This window comes from Herpailurus yagouaroundi, unplaced genomic scaffold (genome assembly GCF_014898765.1).
Source record: "Herpailurus yagouaroundi ecotype Mexico unplaced genomic scaffold, PumYag 186, whole genome shotgun sequence".
In the NCBI taxonomy this organism is placed as follows: domain Eukaryota; kingdom Metazoa; phylum Chordata; class Mammalia; order Carnivora; family Felidae; genus Herpailurus; species Herpailurus yagouaroundi.
Genome location: NW_024412417.1, coordinates 44,045,137 through 44,058,428, shown reverse-complemented (window position 1 = coordinate 44,058,428; position 13,292 = coordinate 44,045,137).

Below are 13,292 nucleotides of genomic sequence, written 5' to 3'. Positions count from 1 at the left end.
CGCTCTTTGTACCTATTTCTGACCCAAGTTTGATTTCTTACAGGGCCCTCCACATCAGTAGCTCTCATTAAATATTTTTAAGGATCAGACATCTTATCTCCTATAAAATCAGTGAGCCTAGACCCAGGATCTCCTGTCTGGCTGTAGGCAGGTACATGCTGGTTAAACTGCATATGGATGGGTAACCCCATCTACCTTCTTTAGAAAGCTCTCAAATCCCACTCACTGGGCAGTGGCATTGGTATTGACGTTATTAACAGATACCATCTCTAACCATATCATGAAAGGAGAATAGTATATCAATCCATCAGGTGATGAAGGGGAATCCCACAGAGGTCAATTAACTTGTCCAAGGCCACATTGCTGGTGATAGTGGGATGAAGGGCATGTCACATGATACTTGTAACTGTGAATGCAGAGTGTATCGTATTAATTGTTTACACCCTGTCTCCTTCACTTGTGGCATGCTTCCTGGTGACAGGGACTATATCGGATTCCTCTTTGTGTTTACTGCAGTAGCCTCATGGTGGTGGCAAATAAGTGTCCAATCTCCTGATCGTGGCAAAATAAATGTTCAAAAGAAATTGTTTTTTGTTGTAATAAGACCGGAAAGGGTTGCTTTTTAAGGAAGAGTGGGGGAAAGAATGACTTACTGGATTATGGAATGGTGGCATGAAGGGGATTCTGAGGTTCTCTGTAGGGTCCCTTTGGGCTGGCTAGGTGGCTTACCTATCCTCTACCACCTGTATAGAAGTTGTACGTTGGGGGGCGCCTGGGTGGCGCAGTCGGTTAAGCATCCGACTTCAGCCAGGTCACGATCTCGCGGTCCGGGAGTTCGAGCCCCGCGTCGGGCTCTGGGCTGATGGCTCAGAGCCTGGAGCCTGTTTCCGATTCTGTGTCTCCCTCTCTCTCTGTCCCTCCCCCGTTCATGCTCTGTCTCTCTCTGTCCCAAAAATAAATAAACGTTGAAAAAAAAATTAAAAAAAAAAAGAAGTTGTACGTTGGGTGATGTTCAATGACTCAGCCTCCCTTCATCCCATGAGTCTTAACCAGTTGCAGACTGACTGAAGGAATCAGATCAAAAGAGAAATAATTACATTTATTCAGTAATAAATTGATAACTTCTGTCATTATTAATAAATTGATCACTTTAAATATAAGTAATTATACATGAACAAATTAATAAATTAACAATGTAATAAGCTACGTTTATTAACGATACGGCTGTGTTGGGAGTTTGAAACAAGGCCTCCTATGACCTTCAGCGAGCCTAAACTTTGCAGAGACTTGGGTCCATAGTCAGACACTTAGCTCCTGTGGGGCAGACTGCCCCCTGCTTCACATTTGGCCACCAGAAGAACTGAGAACAAGAGAAGCAAAATCCTGGGATGCAGTGTCTTGCCAGTGCAGGGAAATGTGGAGCCACGGCCTCTCCAAGTGCCTGATGCAAACGATCCCACTCAATCCTCATGGCAGCTCCAGGAGAAAATGACTCTTCTTCTCTTCAGTTTACTTTCCACTGGTCACACGTGGATTTGGGGGCTGGAGCCCTTGCCTTACTGCAAAACCTTCAATAGGGAGCCTCTGAGAACCAAACGGATGTTCATGCATTGGAAGCCTGCACACTGATGATACTCCTCTTCCGGCTCTGGGATCTTCTGTCAAGGCTGAGGCCCTCCTACCTTCCCTCACTTCCGCTTCCCAAGTCCGTGAGCACGCGGAGATGCCAAATGCTGGGTTGTCAAAGGATTGCCCACTAGAAGACATTTGTCAGGTACATCTCTCCTTCTGACAATTTAATTGGGGCAAATTTGAGGGATTTCAGAAAGATTACCAAAGAGGTTTTAAATGTCTCACAAAAAAGCCCATAATAGCTTTCCCAAATGGCAGGGAAATGAGCAAGCAAGGTGGTCTTTCCAAAGGTGACACATTTGGAGCTCCTTCCTCCCTGCCACTTACCACCCTTTGCATTTTAACAGAAATGACAGACGTCAGCTTCAAAGCTAGACATTTAAACACAGCCTTCTCTAGAAAGGATGGGCCCCAAGTTCTCCCAACTGGCAGGAACTTTCCATTCTGCTTTTTAACTGCTTATATTGTTTCCTGTTTGAGGTTCACAGTTTATTTCGTTGTTGAAAGTTGCATTATGCCCACAGTAAGAGACTGCTTGGCTGTGTCAGGGAAGCAGCTGACAGACGGTGGGGCGCCTGGGTGGCTCAGTTGGGTTAAGGGTCTGACTTTTGATCTCAGCTCAGGTCGTGATTTCATGGTTTGTGAGATCAAGCCCCTTGTTGGGCTCTACACTGAAAGCACAGAGCCTGCTTGGGATTCTCTCTCTCCCTCTCTCTATGCTCCCCCTCCCCCACTGTTGCTCTCTCTCTCTCTCAAAATAAATAAGAATTTTTTAAAAAAGAATAGAGTAGTTCTATGGGGGAAAAAAAGAAATGGAGTTTCTCTTTAAGCTAAATAGCAGAGGAACAAAATATGAGCTGGAGTTGTGGACTACCTTCCTACATCTGGAATTTCCCCCAGGGAAAAGGCACATTAATTCTCCCTCCACCCATCCCCCGGTGGGGGGGGGGGGGGAGGAAAAAGTTTTTTTAAGTTTTCCCCAAATTAAGAATATCCCCTCTCTTGGAGGCTAAATCATGCTCTGATGATTTTAATTAAATGAGATGGGAGTTTCAGAACTTCCAGGGACAAAAACTGGTCAAAGTGTTTTATTTTCTAGAAAATAAAATGTTCCATAGAGAGGCAAGCCACTCACACCCCACTTCCCACGTTACCCACACTCAGCCCTTCCCCGATGGCTGATGGCTTTCTCCCAAAACTTGGGCTTCTCAGTCGTTCCAACAGCCCTGAGGTGCAGACACAGTGCTTCTTTGGGGGTTGGGGGGTGGATGAGGGACAGTTTCACCCCCAGGCTTAAGGTCAAGCTTCCACAGGTGCCTTCAGGTATACATTTCAGCAAACAGAGGGTGGTTTTGTCTCCTTTGATTCCTTTCATAGGACAGAAACCATGGTCTGTGTTGATTTCCACTCAGAGCCCTCCTGTGTCCTGTTTATGATCTATGTTTCTACCATATCGATGGGACACACATGTCTAAAAATACAGACAACTAGAATTTCATTATTTAAAAAAATTAGTGCCTGGTTGTCGGGATGGGAAGACTGACAGTTTTAGCAGAGCATTTGGAGGTGATGGGAGCTCTTCCTTTTGCAAGGGACACAGGGGCTGTGCCCACCTAACAGGGACAGTGGGTCCAGTCTGTAAGTCCCATCTATTCCTATGAAAAAAGGAAAATATCATTTTTTGGCTATACCGTGTTGCACTTGGGGATTTTCCACTGGTGCTCATGATAAGAGGGGGGCTGTTTTTAAAATTAATATTTTCACATGATGGCTTCGTTTACCTCTCTTCTGAGAGATGGACAGATTATCTACAATGTCAGCGGATTCTCGTTTCTAAGACAGGGATTGCCCTCATTTGTGTCACACTTGGCTGGGGACCAGCACAAGGACAAAGGGAAATGTGGCTTGGCCACTGGATATAAAGACTCTGACAGTTGGCATCCTCATTTCTCAGTTTCTATTTTGGAATCTGCTTGGGAACCTCTGAGGACACCTATATATTAAAAATCTATTTTTAAATTACAAAATCCTCAGTTCTTGTTCCCATTTTAAGCACAAAATTGGGATCGATCTGTACAGCTCAGGACGTAGGCAGGGCCAAGAAACAAAACTATGGCAGTCGTAGTGGTTATGAACAGAGTCCGCTTTGGAAGGAATGAAATATTCCATCAAAGGCAGCTTGCTGTCAGTTTGAGCATCTGGTTCTTTTTTAAAAAAATTCTTTAATGGTTATTCGTTTTTGAGAGACAGAGAAAGACACAGCATGAGTGGGGGGAGGGGCAGAGAGAGAGGGAGACACAGAATCCAAAACCGGCTCCAGGATCCAAGCTGTCAGCATAGAGCTTGACGCGGGGCTTGAACTCACGAACATCGAGATCATGACCTGAGCTGAAGTCGGATGCTTACCCAACTGAGCCCGCCCCCCCCCCCCCACCAGGCGCCATGAGATTCTGGTTCTTTATTCTCATTTTTCCAGTACAGAACTTTAAATTATGATTTTGTAGGCTCTCGAGGGCAGTGGGACAAAGAAGAGAGAGGTGAGTACCAGATCCCCTCACTCCAATATAGACTCAATGGAGAAGTATGGTTTCTTAAGAGATTCACTCACAGGACCCTCGGTGGTGGGGCCTGGCTTCTCTCCTAGATAGTAGAGGCCGGGCTGTGAAGGAGCTGTTACTAAGTCAACCGAAAAGTTACCCTGTCCAGGAGCCCTCTGGCGAGCTTATACTTTCCATTGCTGTCGGATCACTAAGTAGTTGGTGAATGAGCAGGCCACACTCCTTTCTCCAGGAGGGCTCCTGAGGCTGGGTCAGGGAGCTCTGCCTGTCCAGCACGTTGCGCTGCCCCCCCCCAGAGCAGCCCCCTTGCTTTGTGGTGGCTTAAGTTGTAGAATGCCATCTTCTTTGCCGGTCAGTACATTTTGGCGGGGAAGGGCTGGTATCCGTATTTATAGCTTTTGCATCCTCGGTGACAGGCACCTGGCCTGACCTACAGCAAGCACTTGATACATTTGTTGAGTAGATACATCATGCTTTCCATTTTATTGATGAAGAAACTGATTCCCGGACAAGTTGAGCCTCTTGATCCCAAGCCTGTGGCCGGTAACGGACAGAGCCGGGATAGAAGACCTTTGATACTCCAGCCAAGGCCTGCGCTGTCTACCCTACATCATAGTGTCCTGGTTCTGTTAAATGTACTCTGGCCTTTCTTTCTTTCTGAACACAGAACAAGCAATGGAGCAGATACGTGTACGTGAATGAGGGTAATGGATATGTGACCATATCCACGTGTACAAATAGGGGAAAGAAGCAAGGCTTTCAGGGGTGTGGGCGTCTAGTTCTTAGCCTGCCAACTGGGAGGACACTTTTGCTGCAACAGGGACAGGGATTCTCTGGGAGTTTCACGGATGGCACAGCAGGCCTTTCTTCACAGAGGCACCACACCCAGCTTTGAACTCTGGGTAGTGGGACTTTCTGTTTTTTTCTAATGTCAGGTGGCATTCTGCCTGTGACAAAGGGAAAGAAGAAAAGAAGTGTGCAGATGACTATGTCCCCCACAGGCTGCGTGTCAGCCGTGGGGTCTGGCAAGCAGGGAGCCGAGACACCAAATCCCTGTGTGAGGTTTGGCAAAGTCACATAACCAGTCTCGCTGGGGTTTCGGATCTGTGAAGACGAACACACTGGCTTCTGTAATTTTACGTACATGCAGAGCACAGCACTTGGAGGAGAAGTGAATTGCCTACTGGCCCCCCTCCGGAGTGATACGCGGAAACCAGCAGCATTAGCTGTCCTAAAAGACAGAAACGTGTATCGCTTGGTGGGAAAGGAATTGACTTTTCATGATATATCCTTTGAAATTGAGTTTGCTTGTAACGTTATCTGTTATGGATGAATAATATACATAAATACTAAATTCATGTAAATTGTCTCGAGAGAAGTTGGCAAATGTGTGTGAAAGTCATGCTTGGCACTTGGGAAGTTCTCAGAATCTGTCAGCAGCCTTTGTCCAAGGTGATGCCTGGATCCCCCAAGGACAAGGTCTCCTACGCACTTGGAGATCCGGACTCCACGGAGGAGCCTCACTGTGGGCTTTTGTTAATATGGCATTTGACACGGTACTCTGGCTGTATTGATGTGATTCTTTGGCAGTCACTTTCATACCTCTCCCTATACTCCAGTTGGCTGGTGTCGACCTCCTCTGTATAAATTATCTATTGCCTTAGAAATGCTATATAACAACCTCAGATCCTCAGGCCGTACAGCAATCAGCGTTTTCTGCTCATGAGTTTGGGTCAGTTGGGTATGGCTAGGAGGTGGTGTTGATTTTGATGGGACTTATGTGCGTGTGCAGGGTCGGCTAGCCGTGTTCTGAGCTTGGCTGCCCTTGACTGAGCCAACTGGCCCGACTCAACCAATCTGCCCCTTTCATCACTTACCCTCCATCAGGCTACCTCCAACATGTCCTCATGGCAGTGACCATGACCTGACTCAAATCCCTTTGGCCAAAGCTCATCACACGGTTAAACCCAAGGGCCAGGAATTAAACTCTGCAGAGGTTTGCCTAGGTGTCAGATACTGGAAAGGATTCACCAGACTCCACAGAGCCATCTCACGTGAGGTTTTTATTTGAAGGCAGAGGGTATGATGTAGCAAAAGACAAAGAGCTTGCAGTCAAGCGGAGCGTGGGAGTCAGAGTCCAGCCCTGCACACTCAGTGGGTCTGGGGGGGGGGGTGAGGTATCTCTTTTCTGCGAGCCCACAGGTTATTTCCATGCTGCCAGTACATGGAGCTGTGGGGCTGCAGGCTAACTGATCGATCACTGAACTAGGAAAGTCAGTTCCAAAGGTACCAGAGGTGCATGATGAGGACCCAGGCTGGGGCAGAGTGAGAACACCACAAAGGTCCCTAGTGCCCGATTACTAAGGATGACAGTATTTCTTCACTCTTTGGGAACACGGGCTTCTTTAAGAAATTTATGAAATCTTTGAACTCCCACCCCCCATAAAAATGTAGGTATTCACGCAAACATAGAATTTTGAATACAGCTTTTAAATTTTCTGGCATCTTGATATGCCAATCCATAGACTCCCTGTGGAACCCCCACATCTCAGATTCGGGAAGGGGCTGCAGTTCGGAGAACGGGGGACGGGGGAGACATTGCCTTGGATAGGAAGTCTGGAAGTCGACTGGAGGCCATTTTCTTTAGGTTAGAATCAAGACACATGCCTTTCTTCCTTCTCCAGATGCTGCAAGCCACACTGGAAAACCTTGGGTATAGCATCAGAGGGTTCCAACCATAGGTTTATTTATTTTTTTCTCACCCAGGCATCAGAATCGCTTCTATTCATGCACAAATTTATCCCTGCTGTTCTCCCCTTCTATCTCTTGCAAGAGGAAGAATGAGTTTTGTTTTCATTTTACATCTGATTTGTAAGGAAAAAAAAATCCCTTTCTCACCTTGTGAGCTCCAAATTGGTTATGATTACCAGCCCAACCCTAGAGCATCTGTGCCAAATTACACAAGGCCCCATGTACCAGCCTGGCACATCTCCTGCCACGTTCCCATCTTACTAAAACTACTCATTTCCTTTTGTTCATCGTACCTACTGTCATACGGTACATTCCATCCTTGGTGGTCTGCAACGGTCCACGGAAATAGAACAAAAACTGCTGTATGGCTGAGGCAGGAAGGGTATCTGTGGTGCCTCATCGTGGCCACAAAGGCAGTTGTCTGTTTTCAGGAAAGAAATATGGCGGCAAACTCAATGGTGAGTCTCAGGAAATTAGTTAAGTTGCTCATAAAGTGGGTTTTGCTCCATAATGTCTGAAGATAAAAAATTTTAAAAGGGGTCTCCTGGGTGGCTCAGTCAGTTAAGCGTCTGACTTGGGCTCAGGTCATAATCTCACGGTTCATGAGTTCGAGCCCCATGTTGGGCTCTGTGCTGACAGCTGAGAGCCTGGAGCCTGCTTTGGATCCTGTGTGTGTGTCTCTCTCTGCCCCTTCCTCGCTCATGCTCTGTCTCTCAAAAATAAGTCAACGTTAAAAAGTTTTTAATTTTATAATGTCTGAGGATAAAGCTACTGGTCTTTTATCTCCTAAAGCAGCATCGCCCTGGTGATGTTCTTGAAAATTGTCCCAAAGATTCTTGTTCTTATGCCTTCCTTTTAAAGCCTTTTTTCGTTCCTGATTTTTGGCTTTTTGTCTCAGTCATGACCGTGTTCCTGCTTTTAGGTCTTACCCTTCACGCACATTATATACTTCCTCTGCTTGAACCCTGCTTTCCTCCTTGAGGAATTGGGCAAAACTGAGCCATACCCATCTCAGATGCACATAACATGGGAAGCTGAACCCAGGCCATGCCGAATTTTGTTGACTTCCCAAAGAGAATGGACATGTGATCCCATGCGGACAAGGGTTGAATCTCAGCTTAGCCAGCCCTTTGCCATTTGCATATGGACAAATCACTCAGCCTCTCCAAACCCAGCTTTCTTGTCTGAAAAGTTGTTCTTACTAACTCTTTCTCCGACCTTGAGCAAATTGTTCAACCTCCCTGACCATCCGTTTCTTCATGTGTAAAATGGAGATGCTAACCATCTTGACTATGCCCATTTTGTAGATTTGATGTGACGATTAAATTAATTAATACATACAAAGTACTTAGGGGTCTGCCCCGGATAAGAAGTGCTCAGCTCGGGTTAGCCATTAGCTATAATCACCTTTAAGTGCTAGACCTGAGGCTCTTTCATTCACTTCTCAAAACTGGCCGAAGATCACGTGGCACCTGACATTTAAACACGACTTTAAAAATGGCTCAGGGATTTTAAGAAGGGGAGAATAGTGTGTAGAGTGTCCCAAGGGCCTAGAAAATGTAGCCTATTGAGGGTAGTTTGATCCGTGATCAAGTTGGCAGCTTGGGCTTGCGAGGACCCGGGAAGCAGAGGCCCCTGGGGTATGTCTCCCCTTCCCGGCGCTCATCTCTGTTCTCTGTCGTCTCCCTAACCCACTCGCAGGGAGAGGTCCATTCTAGATCCCCAGATATCTAGGTCTGAGAAGGGAGATTTCTGGATTCATTTGGTGGATTTAATAATAGATTGGATTTGGGGGTACAGAGAGTGGGGTGGATTCAAAAAGGGTCTGTCAGGGGCGCCTGGGTGGCGCAGTCGGTTGAGCGTCCGACTTCAGCCAGGTCACGATCTCGCGGTCCGGGAGTTCGAGCCCCGCGTCAGGCTCTGGGCTGATGGCTCAGAGCCTGGAGCCTGTTTCCGATTCTGTGTCTCCCTCTCTCTCTCCCCCTCCCCTGTTCATGCTCTGTCTCTCTCTGTCCCAAAAATAAATAAACGTTGAAAAAAAAATTAAAAAACAAAACAAAACAAAAAGGGTCTGTCAGATCGTGGTTTATGCTACTTGGATATCTGGTGGTTCCGGTTAGTGGATGAATGTACCAGAGGCATAGATTTGATGGGTAAGGCTGGTCCCGGGGCAGGGGCTCTCCATGGATGGCAGGGAATAACTTTTCCATCTCAAAAAGATAGGAGGAAGGAACAGATCAGATGTAAGCTGGTTTATTGGGTTTGTGTCAGGAAGTTGATGCATCTTACACAGATAAAGGTGAAGGGATGCGCTCATAGTGAAGAGTGTGTAGAAGGGGTAAGAAGGATGATAAAATGCAGACAGACAGGGCCCCATCTGGCTGCTGAAAATACCCAAGATGACGGGTGAGTCAGAGCTAGAGATCTGATCTGGGTCTCGCACCGCTGGTGGATCAGAGGGAGAGTCCCTTTACTGGGCAGGCCACCATCTCAAAGTAGCAGTGTCTTTGGGGGTGTCTTCTGGGTGGGGCCACAACCACCCACAAGTTCCTGGGACAGGCATTCTCCACTGCTGCCTCTGCGGGGGCTGCCTGGCCAACACTAGCTCCGTGGTCCCCAGCTCCACGGTCCCAAGCTCTGTGGTCCTGTTTTAAGGGTCACTAAAGTATGTCCTTATAGTTTGTGTCTGGACCTCCCAACTTCAGGTCACCCCCCTTAAACTGACCCTCTCAAAAGAAGGTGGGGGCAGGAGTTCAGAGCAGTTGCTTTGGCAAGGCTTGGGTTCTGGGGACCCAAGACAGGGGCTGGTAGCCCAAGCACTAGATGGGCTGAGAGAGAGAGAGCAGGTTGGCACCAAAGGAGAGACTGGCTTCCCCTGTGAGGGCAGCGTCTGGGCAGGAACAGCCATCCTGAGGGAGGCTCCAGAAGGGGTTGGGGTTCTCATCCCAGCATTGCTGCTGTTTGTGACCCTGGGGTGAAAAGATTACCCTCCTGAGCCACATTGCTTCCAGGATCCCTCCAGTTGTAAAGTTCCTCCTTTCGAGGGGAGCACTGTCATGAGAAGAATTTTCACCTTTGAATCTGGATTCACACTTCATCATCACCATTCATAACTTTGAGATTTCCAGCAAGTTCCTCAGCATCTCTAGGTGGGTCGCCTCATCTGTACAACAAGAGTAATCAGTGTCTCACATTTATCCGGATGATTAAATGAGTTAAAATGGGGAGATCAAGTAACTGAAATTCACAGAAAGTGCTAGATTGGCCTTCTTTGCCTTCCCGTGTGTGGCTTATGGCTATAGGTGATGGACTAATTAGGATTAAGCATACTTCATCCCAAGAGTCTTCTTTGTTATGCATGGCCCAACCACATGTGCACCTAGACAGGGTTATTAACAGGATTATAAAAAAAATTTTTTTTTCAACGTTTATTTATTTTGGGGACAGAGAGAGACAGAGCATGAACGGGGGAGGGGCAGAGAGAGAGGGAGACACAGAATCGGAAACAGGCTCCAGGCTCCGAGCCATCAGCCCAGAGCCCGACGCAGGGCTCGAACTCCCGGACTGCGAGATCGTGACCTGGCTGAAGTCGGACGCTTAACCGACTGTGCCACCCAGGCGCCCCAAGGATTATAAATTAACGTGAGTATCAGATAGCTCCAATCCCTCTGTCCCAAAATATTTCCACCAACTCCCTACACAGATGATTGAATTCCACCCTTAGGGACAGTTTTCAGGTCTGTAGCAGTCCTCTTTAATGCAGATATCCTAGTGTGGGGAACATGTTGAGAGAGACCACCATTCACCACATTTGGGATGAGTTTGTAAAGGAAGCAGCGATGGCAAGTGAGGGCCCCCTTCTTGGGGGTGATCTGGATGTCGGGGGGAAGGAGCCCTTGACTGAAGAGCCCCAGTGAAGCCATTGACTACAGCTGGTGAGTTAGGTGGCCAGCTGCTCTGTAAACCCTGGTGTTGGATTAAAAGACGTGATGGAAACCGTTTTAATTGGGACTTCTGTGCCATGATGGATTCTGGATAGCCTCAAGGAAACGGCAGGTCAGAACCAAGAGAGGAGGGAGGAGGAAGTCTGTCCAAGGGGAGGATATCAGAAAGCACAGGGCCACAAAGAGCATCATGGAGTAGCTCAGAGACAGTAGGATGTGAGTTTCCTCTCTTAAACAAGAGAGACAGTCAGACTGTTGTCATGGAATAAAGCAGGGGGCTTTATAATAGAAAAGGAGGGAAGGTGCAGGGGCAGTGAGTTTGTTTTCTCTCTTGGAAGGCACCAACTCACTGGCGGTGAACCAGAGGCCACTCTCTGCCCCAGGACCTGTTGAGAAAGATGGCAGTAGGTCCTCTCAGTGCCTTGGGACTTTATCTGAGTAACATCACACAGGGCAGGCCAGCTCTGGGTGATGCCTAACACTGTTTGTCCACAGCACCTTAGTTAACTTAGGGCTTCACCTGCAGTCCTGCTTCAGTATTTCTCAACAGTAATGTGATCCACCAGAAGGAGTCACTAACATGCCACCAGGAACGTCAGTCATCATGCAGCGTGAGAAAGAAAGAGAAGAAGGGGCAGGGGTCCCCTATTCCCGACCTCCTGACTGTGACTAGTGACCTCCCTTTCCCTGGCCTCGGTGTTAGGTGCCCTTCATTCCTCCCGTGCAGCAAGAAGGCTGTTTGAGGTTGGTTCAGATTTGAGACCATGGATATCTGAGCAATGGTGGATTTGCTGAAGGGGTTGGGAAGCTAAGAAATTGCAAATATACATGCTGTGGCTGGGTCCATTCCATGCAAAAGATATAGGGAACATCAGTGTCTAAAAGTTACCATAAGCAAATCAGCTGTGGCCAAAATGATCCTGGATTACCTAGACCCCTGGTTGATACAGCCAACAATGACAGCTGACCCAAAGGGAGAATAGTAAAGACAAAAAAGCCAGTCATGATGAACACATTTCTGGTCCATCCTGAGAATCAGGAATACCTGTCCCCAAATCCTTTCTCCAGTCTTTACCCCCTGTTGGCCATGAATATGTGTGAAAGAACCTTAATCTTTTGGTCCCTTGGGTAACCCATGTAGGATATGGAAATAATACCTAACTCAGAAGACTATCCGTAATCAATACGTGAAACAATCCATCAGAACAGTTGGCAACACCATTTGCTTTGGGTTCTTCTTTATTTACCAGAAAGAGAAGGAAAGTGATAATTGTAAATAAAACCATTGTTTACTTTAGTAATTAAGCACGTGCTGGCCAAGAGTTACCAACTACTCACTCAAGAAAGCTGGAATTTTTTTTTTTTTTATTCAAAGCTTACCTGAGTTGTAGTGTCTAGAGGCTGCTTCCTTAGAAAGGAATGAGGAAAATGACTGAGTCTCAGGGCCAATCATTGAGCCAGCCAGCCAGCAGGCTCAGGGACCAGAGCTAAGATATTCTGAGGATTACATCTTGAAATCTCTGCACAGCACCATCATAGAGCCTCATACTGGGTCAGCTGCCTTAGACAACTGGTGGGAACAATTGCAAAACCAAACCACAGGGAAGAAAAGAACGCAGAGGGATGGAGGGAGAGAGGGAGAAAAGAAAAACAAAACTGAAAAAAAAATCTGTTCAAAACAAGCTTGCAAAACAGGATTCCAGGACACAGAAAATACAATGTTAAGTCAGGCTGAAATAATCAACACTCAGATCACAAATGTATTCTAGGCTGACAAAGTGTGTTTAAGATGTTCAGAAACCAATAAGGCATAGCTCCCATTAAAGAGAAAAGGCACAAAATCAGGCAAAAGTGAAATATGAGAGTATAGACATAAAAATGTAATTGTAGACTAAAAAAATGAAATAAAATATGTCACAGATAAACCGTGGACTTCCAAGACAAAGCTGAAAAGTAGTGAACTGGCAAAGAGCACTGATAAAGTAATTGAGAGACAATAAGATAGAAATTTAAAATACCAGCTAAATGAATGGAAAGATAGTTTCAGAGACTGAAATAGGCATCAGATATTTTCTGAGGAGAACTGTAGAGAAGAGATAATGGCTGAAACATTGCCAGAAACTACCACGGAAAGGAAGTCATTGGACATGAGAAGTGAGGCCCATGGACATTGATAAATGATCAGGAAAACAAACCCAGTATTGAATTAAGGACACAAGACAACTACAAGTGTGTATGTCATGACCAAACAGGACACACCCCAGCAAGGCCAGGAGAGATCAACATTATAGAAGGGCGTTAATGTAGCTCACCATATCAAATTTAAAATTATATATTATCTCAACAGATTTTAGAGAAATAATTTGAGAAAAGTTAGTTCCCATCTATCACTTAAATAATAGATGTT